This window comes from Canis aureus, chromosome 13 (genome assembly GCF_053574225.1).
Source record: "Canis aureus isolate CA01 chromosome 13, VMU_Caureus_v.1.0, whole genome shotgun sequence".
In the NCBI taxonomy this organism is placed as follows: Eukaryota; Metazoa; Chordata; class Mammalia; order Carnivora; family Canidae; genus Canis; species Canis aureus.
The window spans coordinates 61,011,246-61,026,116 of NC_135623.1; positions in this window are offsets into that span (position 1 = coordinate 61,011,246).

Here is a 14,871-nt window from a genome sequence, read left to right on the forward strand (position 1 = left end):
GCGTCCCCTCCCCTCGTCCACCTTCCCCCCGCCGCGGCGGCCGAGGAGGGGGCGGGGGCGGGGGCGGGGGCGGGGGCCGGGCCGGGCCGGGCCGGGCCCGGCCGGGCGGAGCGCGCGGGGCGGGGCGGGGCGGGGCGGGGCGCGGCGGGTGGGGGGCGGCTCCGGCGGGCGGGGGGGCGGGGGTCGGCGCCTGCGGGCGGGGCAGCCCCGCGGTTCAGCAGGTGCGGCCGGGCGGGGGGCGGGGGGGCGCGGCGGGACCCCGAGCGCGGGCGGCCCGGGCCCCGGAGGGCGAGCGGGGCGGGCGGCGGAGGGTGCGGCCCGGGCCCGGCCGAGGGCCCCGGAGCTCCCGCAGCGCCCCCTCCCCGCCCCCCACCCCACCCCCTCCCCGGGGTCGGGACTGTCGTCACTTTCCGAGGGGATCCCCGTTCCCGAAGGCTTGGCCGGAGCCTCTGCGCCGAAGGAACGAGAGAGTTGCCCTGGGTCAGCCCTCCAGCTCCCCGAGGCGGGATGCGGAAAACAAAAGTAAAGCCCCCGCCCCCGCCCCCACCCCCCGCCCGGCTGGGCCGGGCTCGGGGCGCGCGGCCCGGGGAGCTCCCGCCGCCTGGGGCTGCGCCCTGGGGCCGGGGCGCCGGGAGGGGGGCGCAGACGCTTCGGTGCTCGCCGGGCTTGCGCCTCGTCCTCGGGCTGCGTTACAGCGACAGCAGGCAGGTCCCCGGCGAGCAAAGCAGAAGCAGCGCCCGACGCGCGAACAGTCGGAGCCGTCACGGTGCTCCCCGGGGGTGCGGAGGAAGCGGCAGCCTCGGGGCACGGGCCGAGGTCCCGCTGGAGTCGCGAGTGCCCCCCGCCCCCCCCCCCCGGGCTGCCCGGTGCCGGCCTCGCGTGGCCCTCCCCTCTGCTGGGAGCTGCCCAGGGGCCCTGGGGAAAGGCACGGACTCCTCTGAGTCCTGCAGAAAAGGCCCGGCCCTCTCCTGTGTCGGGACCCCCACTGACACCGGCCACCTGGACCTCTCCTGGGTCCTGGGCCCTCTTCTTGTTTGCCTCGCAAAAGTTCTAATAAGCACAGTCCGTCTTTACTCACCTACCCTGTTCCTTCCTTCTTACCCCTCTGCCACTTCCATCTTCACAGTGCAAGGGAGCAAGGCGGTGGAACGAGGCCCACTCCTGGACTTCAGAGAATTTACAGGTTAGCGGACAGAGGCTTGTTATTCTATGCCCTTTGGCAACTCCTCAACACCAGTGTGAATCCATATTTGCACAATAAATAGGTTCCAGAAATGTTTTGGGGGATCTGCAAGGGAGAGGGGCAGTGTTCCCAATTTTAATAACGTAAGGAGGCTTGTTATGTAAAAGACATGCTTTATGAGCGTGTTTGAATCTATTTGCAATAAAACTACTCCCCGGTTTTTCTCATTTTGTAAGTTGGGTTTTCTAATCAGGACTTTTCTAAATGAGGCTGTTAAACGTCCCTAGAGTTGACATTTCTTGACCACCCACATAGAGGGTGTGTGTGTGTGTGTGTGTGTGTGTGTGTGTCTGCAGACCTAATCCATTTGCTCTCATGAGATTATAAGGGTGATGACTACTCTTTATTTTGTATCATTTCATATTGGCTAGAACAGTGCCTGGCTCAGGGGGATAATAAATAAACACTCTGCAGTGACTGACAGGTTTTTTTATTGGAGTCCCTTACATTCTCCCTGGAATTTCAGCATGAGGGTTGTATTTGAAAAGTTACAGATGATCTAGAATAATACCCTACCTCTGCGTTTCACCTCATCCATATTCCACAGATTGATTTGACAATCACCTTATAAATAAAGCCAGCCAGGTGCTCCTGCGTGACCCCTAGACAAAATCACGGTCGCATTGCCTGGTTTCCTTTCAGTGCACTTGCATTGCCGTTTCTTGAACTGCACTTGCCCTTGGCATCGTCGATTCTTTTAACGCTTTATCCTCTGCCTGTCTTCCTGCTCCATTTTGGGTATAAACCTTTCCTAGAAAAAGTGGGGACCCTTGCACTGCAAGTAAATTTTATGTAATCCAGACTCTGCACAATTACTAAACAATATATTTTGAATGAATATGGCTTTGTTTTGGCCTAAGGCGTTTTCCTTAAGGAAAGGCATCTGTTCCGCCAACCAAGAGAAAATAATTGCAAACATTCTTTGTGGTTTTCGTGTTTTGTTTAACCTTAGGAAGGAGTGCCCATTCAGGCTGAACGCAGAAACGGTGGTACCTACAAATTCCTGTTGAAGAACACAGTAGAAGGTACTTGGTTAATAACAGTGATCATTGGGGGGGGGGGGGGTGTCGCTATTCATTTTGTTTAAGTGGAGTAAGATTTAAAGCAAATTGCCCGTTTGGCTAGTCACGTAACACCCAGGAGGACAGAACCATGGGGATGTATTTTTGCCTCAGAACATCAGTTGTCAAAAAAATAAAAAATAAAAAATAAATAAAAATTTAAAAAAAAGAACATCAGTTGTCACAAGTTTTCTTGCTCTCTCGTCTTCTGAGTCAATCCTAACACACACTCACACACAGACACTCATGTACACAGAGATATAGGTACAACATTATTTTACACCTTTTCCCAGAACTTGAATTTTCAGCATGTTCGTGGCAGATAACTGAGCACGAGTTTCCGAAGTTCAGGAATCTCTGATCTACCTAAATGCCCACCAAGTTTCCAGAATGGCTCACAAGCGACACTTACGTATACATTTAACTGAGACCAGGGGCTGGAGGTAGGTAGCATTAGTAAGAGAGTAACTGGCCACAGATCACCACAGACATAAAGATTGTTCTGGAAAAAATAATAATAATAATAAAGTAGTCTCACTTACAGTCATCCTCTTTCTCCCTCCACTTTCTCCAACTACCCATCTTAGGTAGAGATAGCTCTTGCTATCTCTAGAGATCCAGGATATAGTAGTACTCTGGTTTTCCAGCCTAAAAAAAAATCATAAGCACACCTTTTATTAAATCCCAGTCTTTTAGAACAGTCACCCTTTACCTCCCAGTATAACAATTGTTAAACTCAGAAAGACTTACTCGCTGTGGCAGATGGAACAGGGTCGTGCTAAGGCCCCACTCTTTTTAATTTTGACTTTTCTGGGGAAGGGAATTGGGAGGTGGGAAGTTAGAGGTGTGTGGCCACAGGAAATGGGTGACAAGAACTGGCCTTTAGGTGACCCTCTGGGGCTTTTCCCATTGAAGTAAAGCTGCTGTTTCCTTTTTGAAATCACGATCGAGCGTGCAAAGATTTTTTTCAAAATCTCAGAAGTGCTTGTCTGACTCGGAATTCAGAGGGAGCAAGTAGCCAGAAGCAGCCCCAAAGAAAGGCGAGCCCTGGGAACCTTTGAACCACCACAACAAAAGATCGTTTCACTGGAAGATGCGACACCAAGGACTTGGTCTGGCTTTGCCATGACCAAACGGTACAACCTTGATCGGAAATCCTCTCTGTCCCTTTTCTTTGATGAATTTACACTGGATTCTGTTTCAATCCTCTTACCATTTTAGAACTCTTTGGTTCTCCCAGCTATGAGAGGTAGTGATCGCAAAACTTGTTCAACTGAATTGTGCTTCTGTGACAAGACAACTGTTTCTTAGCCTCAACCTAAAGATGTCTTGGTGGCTGGCTAGACATGATAAAAAGGGTTCTTCTCCCAAAACTTGCCCAGTCAAGGTAGTCCTCTATAATCCGTTATTACCATAGTTTGAAAAGCCACGTTGTACTGATATACAGAGGGGCCGAAAGAAGAGTCTGGAAATCACTAACTAATGTAAGTATCAGGAGTTTTACTGAATTCAAGAAATCGAAGTAAATTATGTGTAGATATCGACATTTTAGTTTGTAATATTTGTTTCTTATAATGATAATAACATCCAGAGATGCAAAGTGTGGTTCCAAGGCAAGGAAAACTAGTGGTCATATATAAGTGAGTTTGAAATAATGAGGAAATAATATTGGTAATTAGCCAAGAATAAATGGCCAGTCTCCTGCTGCTCTGTAGAGTCACGCTGGTAGAATGTGAAACCATCCTGAAAGCAAGGGGCATCCCCTAAAATGGGAGCAGCAACCAAACGCTATGTCTGGTCATATCCTCCAGTCGATAAGATGTCATTTTTCCCTGTCTTGAAATCATGCACAGGATATGAAGGCTGCTGTCCACATTGTGACAAATCATAGTTAAGAGGTCATGACACAGTTACAGATCCTCCTTTCTCAGATAGTGACCCTCTTATTTCAAAGGTCATGGGAGAAGGATCCTTTCACTTTGTGATCATTGTTTCGAATGCAGACCTTTCCTTGACCACAAGACTTTGCAAAAGAGGTGGAGAGCTTCAATACACTAGTTGACGGAACAGTTTAAAAGTTTCAGTGGTCAGCAGAAAGGAAAATGTGGCTTAACTAATCTAATATTAAAAGTACCCTGAATTGCTTTTATTTGATTACTTTTAGGATTTTATTTATTTATTCGTGAGACACACAGAGGCGGAGACACAGGCAGAGGGAGAGGCAGGCTCCCTGCAGGGGGCCCGATGGGGGACTCGATCCCAGGACCTGAGCCAAAGGCAGACGCTCAACCACTGAGCCACCCGAATGCCCCCTGAATTGTTTCTTAAGATTCAAGACAATTCAAGAGATATTCTTACTCTTTTCTTTTATGATTATCGCTATTTGCTCTTTATGATCTGTATTACAGTTAGAAAAGTGCTTGCCCTCTTCTATCCTAAAACCTTGCAACATTGTAAGGCTTCATTTTATATTCCCAGATTTTATTTTTATCAGCACAATTTACTTTGACATTCTCCTTAGCCCCCCTGATACCACCTTCTCTCGTTTCTCATCATCTGAATCTTCTTTCGCTCGTCCTCCACGAAGGGTAAAAAGCATGTTCCCATCGTACGGACAGCTCGAAAGATTCATAGTTAAACCAAAGCCAACCAAGGAAAATAAAACAAGGAGAGAATTATTCACGTCCCAGGAACTGTTTGACACCTTAAAATCTATTTTCTCATTTAATCTTCCCACCAACCCTTTGAGGAAGGTCAGAGTTATCCCATTTTATTGCAAAGAAACTGAAGCTCCAAGAGGATGACTAGTTTTCCAAGAGTGACACTGTCAATGGCAGATACAGTTCCTGTTTGGTCCAGGTCTTCCAGTTCTGCTCCTGGGCTTTTGACACATTTAGGCCCTGGATTTGGGGCAAAAACATTCTTATTCGAAGCTTTCTTATGTTTCTCCTCTACATTTTCTCCACAATGGCTGCCTTCCCCTATGTTGTTGTTTAAAGATTTTTTTTTTTTTTTTTTTTTTTAAGGGAATGAGAGAGAGCAGGAGCAGGGGGCAGAGATGGGGAGGAGGCAGAGGGAGAAGCAGACTCCCTCACTGAGCAGGGAGCCCAACTCAGGGCTGGATCCCAGGATCCCAAGATCATGACTTGAGCCGAAGGCAGATGCTTAACCAACTGAGCCACCCAGGCGCCCCTGTCTTCCCCTATGTTTCACTTGAGGTATAGGATGGGTATGGAGATGAATTTTCCCATGAATTTGAGAACACTGACACTAGACAGTTATCTTTCTAGGACAGTCTAAGGTAAATATATTTGAGCCAGAGTGAATACCGGTCACTTGAAGGAGCGGAAGCTAGCCTTGGGGTGGAAGGCCACCCAGAGCGTGGGCTAGCGTGAGCATCCTGCTTATCCTGGCCAAAGTTAGTCATCCAGCTAACGCCTTGTCCTGGACCATCTGTGGGCAGTCATTTAGAGAATCCATCTCCTTGTCTTTGAGGACAAAGGGAATGAATTACCATTCCTCCTTTCCTACCCATGATTGCTACTGAATTAAGGCATCAGGGGTGGGAAGGAATACACTTTTCCCAGTTGCTCCCTTTGAAGAATCAATTTCTGATTAACTAGAGACCTCAGAGTCCAGGCCCCTCTTATTTACAAAATTCCTCTATGTATCCCTCCATGTGTTCCTAATTTAAAATTCCTGATCTGTGGGTGTTTTCTTAAGCCATAAGGTGAGGCAAATTTGCGTTTTCATTGATAATATTACTCGGTATTTTTAGATTAGTTGGAGTTATTCAAAGCAGAAAGATTGCCACAAGAACTAACTAGTGACTTGTTAAGCCCTCAGGCAAGCAAAAGTGTTCAAATGAAATTCTGATTCCTTAGATAAATTCTATTTGTAGCTGAAGGCCATACCTTGTGGGAAGACCCTCTTGGTGGTCATTTTTATTCCACTGGATAGCAAGAGGGAAAAAAATTACTTCTTTTTTTTTTTTTTTTTTTTACAAACTGCTTTTTAAACACACATAAAAATAGATTAATGTGAGAATCAGCTAATTATTAAGTTATTATAGCTACTATTATTCATATTTATTGAGGCAAATTGTACTACTATGAATCCGTAAAAAATAGTATTTTAAGAATTCAAAGCACTTCCTAACATCTTTTTCTTTCTGCCTCCCTAGATTTCTGTTTGAAGATTGTTATCATGGTCGGTATACTTCCGTTTTCAACATTCTCAGACCTGTCAAGGGAAAGAAATTTCTCATCCCCGAGAATCTCTCTATTCTGCTATAGGAATTAACTGTCAGCTATTCTGTGAACTATAGTAGCCTGCCTACTTCTGTTTTACATCGTGTGGAGCTGATGTCACGTTATTAATTTTTTTTAATTGGCATATTCACAAGGAAGTTCTCTGCAATGAGATCCTATACCGCTTATTAAACAATTGATAAATCAACTGCAACAACTCTCTGAGTAAATATTAACAGAACCCACCTTAATCCTTATGTTCCCATGCCCCCCATCTCATCTAGCGCAACGCAAAAGTTGTAGTGTCTCAAAAAAATGCATTTCAAACTTATTAAATTTACATTTATATTAAGCATTCGGTGTCTATTTTAGAACTCCACACAATCCCGGTCATAAATACATAACTTAAAATTCTATTGCCAACAACAAATAGCAAATCATTCTGAGTTTGTACGGTGCCCCAAGCGTACTAAGCATTTAGTCAATGAAAATGTCACCCCATCTTAGACTGAATGCCCCTCTCAGTGGCTATGGAAATGAGAAATGAATCTTCTGAAACCATATGAAGGAAAAATAATCTGCTGCCCTTTTTCTTAGCAATAAAACTTTGCCATAAAATGATCATTAACGTGTTGCTGGTTCTGACAACCTCTGATGAGAGAAGCACGCAACGTGTATTCAGATAAGTTCCTGAAGGAAATAGTAGGGAGAAGCACACTTAGTGACATGACTGGGTATTTTTTGGTGAAGGTGAAAATTATAAATAGGAGAGAGTTTCTGTTACCACTAACCTGGAGATTATCATGCACTTTACAAAGCAGCACCATTAATGTCGGGAACATGATTGCATGCTCTCTGGCCCAAGAAGTTACAAAGTAAAGTGAAAATACATTATTGCGGCACTCAGGGGGTTCCCCCTTATTTTGTGTACCCCATCAATCTTCATTTGCATTTGTTCCCACCTCAAATGTAATCCTTCTCTTCTGGAATTATCTACCCGGCACACAGAAGCCTTCCCACTGCCCTCTGCTTAGTCTACTCTTAAGCTCCTTCAAGCTCTCCTCCAACTGATTACCCACTTGATCTGCTTAACACACAAAGCTGATGCTCTGTTCTCAAAGTTTTGCACACAGCCCGTCCCCCTGTCCTTTGCCTGCAGGGTAAGGTCGATGCTCCTCTAGGCAGGCTCTGGCCTCCATACGTGCTGTGCTCAGGTCTCACACTCTTTGAGCATCTTGCAGTTCCCGACACCACAATTTATGTACTGGTACTTACCGTCTTTGCTTCTTTTTAAATTTTCCCTCCACAGGGGATCCCTGGGTGGCGCAGCGGTTTGGCGCCTGCCTTTGGCCCAGGGCGCGATCCTGGAGACCCGGGATCGAATCCCACGTCGGGCTCCCGGTGCATGGAGCCTGCTTCTCCCTCTGCCTGTGTCTCTGCCTCTCTCTCTCTCTCTCTGTGACTATCATGAATAAATAAAAAAAAAAAAGAAAATTTTCCCTCCACAGTGATACATAACCCAATATAGCACTTATTCTACCCTTTGTCACTTTTCTTCTTGTCCCCTTTAGCACGACACTTATACTGCACTTAGCAAATAATAACAGCTAACTCTTCTCAGGTGCCAGGCACTATTTTCAGAATTTCAAGTTTATTCATTCCTTTGTCCTCACAATGAACATGGGGGGTAGGTACACTTAATAGATTTCATAGAAGAACAAAGTAAGATGCTCAGAGGCTAAGCAATTTGCCTAAGACCGTATGCGTGGAAAAGTGATAGAGCTGGACTTTAACTGTGAGGAGTCTAACTCAAGAGTCCATGCATCTGCCCATCACTTTGCCTCTAATAGTGTTCAACCAATTTTTGCAGGCGGTATAGACTCCCAGTCCTTATCTAAGCACTGAAGTCAGAGACATAAGCTAATATCTTAGCCATTACATTTAAGGAAATGTATGCCAGACCTGATATTCACTGCTGTCCCCTAATGTCACCTAATAGATCACTAGGACTATAAACAGCTACTAATAGAATCTACCTCAGGAATCTGTGGGAAATAAATGAGACAAAGTGTGTAAAGCCTTTGGTAAAATGCCCTGGATGTTTTAAACATGCAGCACCTGTCATCGATTATGTCATTGACTTTCTTAATTATGAAATTAATTTTTTTCCTATTTAATATTTCCTCTTCTTTTTTTAAAAGATTATTTATTTTATTTTAGAGAGAGAATGAGAGAAAGAGCGAGCATGGAGGAAAGGAGCAGAGGGAGAGGGAGAGAGAAATTCAAGCAGACTCTGGGCTGAGCATGCAGCCCTGTGGGGCTCCATCTCACAAGCTTGAGGTCTCAACCTGAGCCAAAATCAAGAGTCAGACGCTGTAACAGACTGCACCACCCCAGCATACAGTCTATTTAACATTCCTGACACGTCTTATATTCAGTGTTAAAAGAAATTTAGCAACTGTCCTTTTTTTTCTCTCCAAAAGGTTATTTCAATATGAAATTTTATACTCAATGGTGCCTTAAAAATGAAAATAACACTAAATCATTTTTTGACTAAATAAACAAGACTTTACCTATCATCTCTCCCTTTTTTGCCATCACCAACTAGAGCATAGGAATACATCTCTCGTCCTTCTAGAAACTTTCCAAGACAAATCTTAAACCTCGCTGTCCAACATAAATGGTTACATTCTCTAGTTTTCTTGATATACCTTCCTTGCAATTTATTATAAACTCTTTGTTGGCAGGAATTTGCATTCTCTTTTAAAAAAGAAAAACAAACCTGCTAACCATCCCAGCCCTGCTTCCTTACTGCAGTATCTAACACTATATATGTGGATTTTCAAGCTTATCACATCTTTGAATGGGTGGTAAGCGAAATCAACAAAAATGTGAAGTGCCCACATGCGGATACACCCAAATGCAGATAAATCTTCCTAAAAGAAAAATAGAGGAAGAACAGCTACTTCTGACATAATTAGGGTGACTGGAGCCATGTGGAGTTCATTTTCTTGCTTGGCTGTCAGTCAAAATTGGGGATCTTGTAAAAGGAAGCACTAAATTATGAAAAACAGGAGTCATGCTGTATTAATCTCTAAACTCACACCTAAGTAAAAATAAATTCATATAACTTGTTTTGTTTGATGAGCTGGAAAGAAGACCAGGTAGGCATTTTCCAAACTGGGAGAAATGCACAATCAGTCTTTTCATGAATACTATGGTCACATTCATTCCAATATTACAAGGTTATTTCCAAGGCCTGGCAAACAGCCCAAATTCATGTTGCCTGACTGGTTTAAATAGAGTTAATTCTTTCTGATAGAGAAATTTTACTTAACAGATGGTTCACAAACCTGTGTCTATTTAACAGCCAATCTGTTATATCCAAGATGTCATCATTTTGGAAAATAACTTCTATGAAGTATCGTCTTCATAATTTGAAAATATGACGTCAAATGATAATCTTTTTTTTTTCTTTTTAAAGTGTATATACTACGATTTAAAATATGTGTATCTGTGAAAGTATGTGGTCGTGAAATAATCACTGACTGCTACTGCCTGGATATGAAGTATTGCTATTTTATGAATATCCATATGTAAAGTAAATTAATAAAATGAAAATTCATTTTTCATCTCATGTGCTTTGTGCAATTACTTTTGCTATGAAATCTGAGACTTCAGCTCTCAGTTAAGTCTTAAAAAATAAAGAAACTTAAAAAAATAAAATAAAAAAATAAAGAAACTAAAAAAAATAAATAAAATAAAAAAATAAAGAAACTGCCATGGACTGAACCAAACATGCCACTTTGTGGGATGTTTTTTTTCCTTCTATCTGGTACCAATATATGACTTCAAAAGCAGCATATATTCCGAGATTTTATCTTATGAAATAAATTACTTAATTCATATCACAATAGTAATAAGCTTCCTTAATGAGCTCAGATAAAAGATATTTAGTTGAATGATTCTTTAAGCTCATAAAAATTGCTTCTATTTATTGTGATTATAAAAATGCTGTTTATGATATCTCTTTAATCCTTGGTAGAGTTCATCTGATACTTTTCATACGCTTAAATGCATTTGCAGCTGACACGATAGTTTTCAACCACTGCTCCGTTTAAAGGTCCCTCATGAAATCGAGCAAGCACAAATTTTCACAGGAGAAAGACAGCATAAATTTCTGAAACTAAAAATGAGCCTTCATTAGTAATTTAATTTGAAAGTCTTAAAAATATTTCAAGACACAGCCATTGCTGTTCCTCAATGTAAATTTATTGTAGGACATATGATACAATGATAAGAACTCATAAGTAGAAATTCTAAATTCTACTATAATTAGACATGGAACTTTAATAGTTAACTTTTCAGCTCCTCAGCTTCCATAACCAGAAAAATGAAAGTTTACCTGACTGATTTCATGATTCTTTCCCTTATGAGCATTTTCTGATTCATCTGGTTCTTTTATTTCTACTAGAGAAAAATATACATTCTCATACAGTTGTTCTTGTAGGAAGGGAACTGCTTCTTAAAGAATCTTTTTTTTTTTTTCCCCTTGGAGAAAAACAACTTTAGTCCAGAGAAGTACCACTTAGCTGGATATCCCATTAAAGCAGTTTTTATTTCTTAAAAACCTTTCTATCTGGGGCTCAAAGACATTTCTGGCCAGAGAAAGAGTGTAGATGAGGGTAAAAAGATCTTAAAATCTTTGAAACAAAGAAACAGAAACTTAGGAGGAAGGAAAAGAAAAAAGGAAGGAAGCTCTCAAGGGAGGAAGACAAAGTTCTTATACTTAAAATTTCCATTTGTTTAGAAAAATCTATTTTCCAAATTTTTCTTCAACTGTTGACAAGGTAGGATTTTAATATTGTCTTTGCTCATCATCTTTTTATACAAATTTGAGCTGCTAAATGACATTGGCTAATTTCTATTTTGGCCTGTACTGGTGGTTCTGCAGGAGCAAGACTATGTTGTTTGCACCCCACATAGCCCTGTAAAAGGATATTGATTGATGGATCCGTCTATTCTTCTATACATATGCAAATTATGTTTGCATTAATATGAATATTTTCTAGTTACAAAAGGGTATATTTCCTTTATAATTATATAATAATATAATGATGAATATTAATATTCTCTATATTTAAATGTAAACCAAAAAGAAAATCTCTAGTTAAAACTTACGATGTGCTGCTTTGGACCTTTTCTTTGCCCTCCTATGAATCTAATATTGTGTTATTATTCACACTGATAACACCAGGAGGCACATAGAGGAGACTCCGCATCCGTTACTATGGTAACTATTAGACATATTTTAAAGGAGAGCAACCGTCATGTATGCATAGATTTAAAATATCACCATCCACCTTTTTTTTTATAATTATTGTAGAGAATTAGATATCCGATTTTAAAATCCATTCAAAGTCATATCCTTCCTAATTTTCTTCTCAAGAAACGTATAGTTCGTCATGACAATACAAAAAGCTGAGTTTTTAAGGATAATAGACCACAACTTCTGTTTTTCTCTAAAAATATTTAAATCATTACTAAGAAGTACATAAGCACTAGAGACAGCTCGATCTGGCTGAGTCATAGCTCTGCCACTTATTTTTCCTGTCATCTGTAACTTAAAAAAATCATAAAAAGAAATTGGAATATGTAATGGATATATCTTATTTGAATATGCTGACCAAAATCATTTTTAGAATGAGGAGACAAATAAATTTTCTTGTAGTACCTATTTGATTAAAGTGTCATTATTAACATCTTAGGAAGATATTCCTTTCCGGATCATGAATCATAGTATGGTGTTAATGCAGATACTTTCTGAGCTTGTATTTTCAGTATTTTTATTTACTCCTTTTGTCAACACGTATTAACTATGAGTATCAGGCACTATGCTAGGTTCTGAGAGACAACTGGAGTGCCTTGAGAAAAGAAAAGGACCCAAGGTGAAGCCCTGCAAATCTCTAATATGTAGACTTTGGGTAAAGAACAATTGAAAAAAGGGGCCTAGGAAAAGCCAGTTCTTTGAAATGTAATAAAAAACAAGAGATGCAAGGAGCGCTGAGAATAAAGAACTCATTCAGTGGCCAGAGGTAAGGAATGTAACTAATGGATAGAATATAGTCAAAATAGAAAATGAGTATAGTGTATTTGGAAACATGGAAGTTATTAAATTTGGAAACAGGAAATTCAGTGACCTTGACAAAAGCAGTTTTGATGATAAAATAATGACAGAAGATAGAATAGAATGAGCTGCAGAGTTCATTGTAGATTGCTTTTTAAATTAAAAAAAAATCCATTGGAAAAAAATAAAAAATAAAAATAAAAATAAATAAAAATAAATAAATAAATAAAATCCATTGAGGGCAGCCTGGGTAGCTCAGCGGTTTAGAGCCGCCTTCAGCCCAAGGTTTGATCTTGTAGACCCAAGGTCGAGTCCCACGTCAGGCTCCCTGTGGAGAGCCTACTTCTCCCTCTGCCTGTGTCTCTGCTTCGCTCTCTCTGTGTGTGTCTCTCATGAATAAATAAATAAAACCTTTAAAAAAAATTAAAAAATCCATTGAAGCATAATTTATATACAATCAGTGCATGCATTTTCAGCATACAATTAGGTAAGTCATGTCAGATGTACATTGATGACATGAAATGTTTCCATCACCTTTATCCCAATTCCAAGGTAAGCACTGACTTGCTTTCTGTCACTATGGATTAGTTCACATTCTTTAAAATTCTGTATAAATGGAATCATACTGTATTTACTCTTTTGTTTATTGCTTCATGAACTCTACTTGATGATTTTCTAAAATTTCTTTACGCTGTTATAAGTAGCAGTTTATTACTTTTTTTGGGTTATTACTTTTTATTGCTGATGATATTCTATTGCATCATTGTACTTATTTATGTATTGTTCATTATTTATTCACCTATTGATGGACATTTTGAAAATTCCTAGGTTTTTTTTTTTAATTTATTTTATTTTTTTTTACTATAATAAAGCTACTATGGAACATTCCTTTTTTTATTTATTTATTTTGGAACATTCCTTTAAAACTCTCTGTTAAACCATGTATGTCCATTTCTATTAGATAAATACGTTCCAGTGGAATGCTAGATTGCATGGTAAATCTATATTTGTTTAAGAAATTGGCAGTTTTTCAAAGTGGTTGTACCATTTTATAAAAACACCATCAGTGTGTAAGAGTTCCTGTTGCTCCATGATTGGTATTGTCAATATTCTTAATTTTAGGCATTTTAGTGATGATGTAGTGAGAGCTTACTGTAGCCTTAATTTGGATTTCTCTAATGATTGATGATGTTGATCAGTTTTCATGTTTTCTTTTTTTTAATTTTTTTAATTAATTTATTTATTTATGATAGTCACAGAGAGAGAGAGAGAGAGAGAGAGAGAGGCAGAGACACAGGCAGAGGGAGAAGCAGGCTCCATGCACCAGGAGCCCGACGTGGGATTCAATCCCGGGTCTCCAGGATTGCGCCCTGAGCCAAAGGCAGGCGCTAAACCGCTGCGCCACCCAGGGATCCCAGTTTTCATGTTTTCATTGGCCGTTTATAACTTTTTTTTTTTTTTTTTTTTTTTTGTGAAGTATCTCCATAAATGTTAGGGGCTGAACTGTGTCCCACCCCCTAAAATTCATATGTTTTCTTCAGTAACTTTTATAGTTTAGGTTTTTATTTTTAGGTCTTTGTTCCACATCAAGTTAACATTTGGCACCAAGGTAAAACAAAATACAATAAAAAATTTCCCCCACTATGAATATCTTATTGTTCCAAAACCATTTGAGGCAAGATTTTATTTTCCCATTGGATTGCCTTGGACATTTGTTGACAATCAATTGAACATATATGTGTGAGTCTAGTTCTAAATTCTTCATTTAGTTCCCCAAATTTATATTTTTATCCTGCCAACACCACACTATTAACTATTGCAGCTTTATAGCAAATCTTAAAGTCTAGTAATGTAAGTGCTCCAATTGGTCTTTTTCTTTTTTAGATTGCTTTGACGATTATACATAATTTGAATCAATTGGTCAAATTCTTTGAAAAACCCTGCTGGATTTTGGATTAGGATTGCTTTAAATCTATAGCTAAATTTTAGTAGAATTGACATGTTAATGACATTGAGTCTTTCAATCCATGAGCATTTTACCTCCTATTTATCCACATCTTTAATTACTCTCAACAATGTTTGGTAGTTTTTAGTCTATAGATTTGGTACTTATTTTGTGAAATTTTCCCCTAAATATTTCCTAATTTTTGAATATGATTATAAATTGAATTGCATTTTTAATTTATTTTT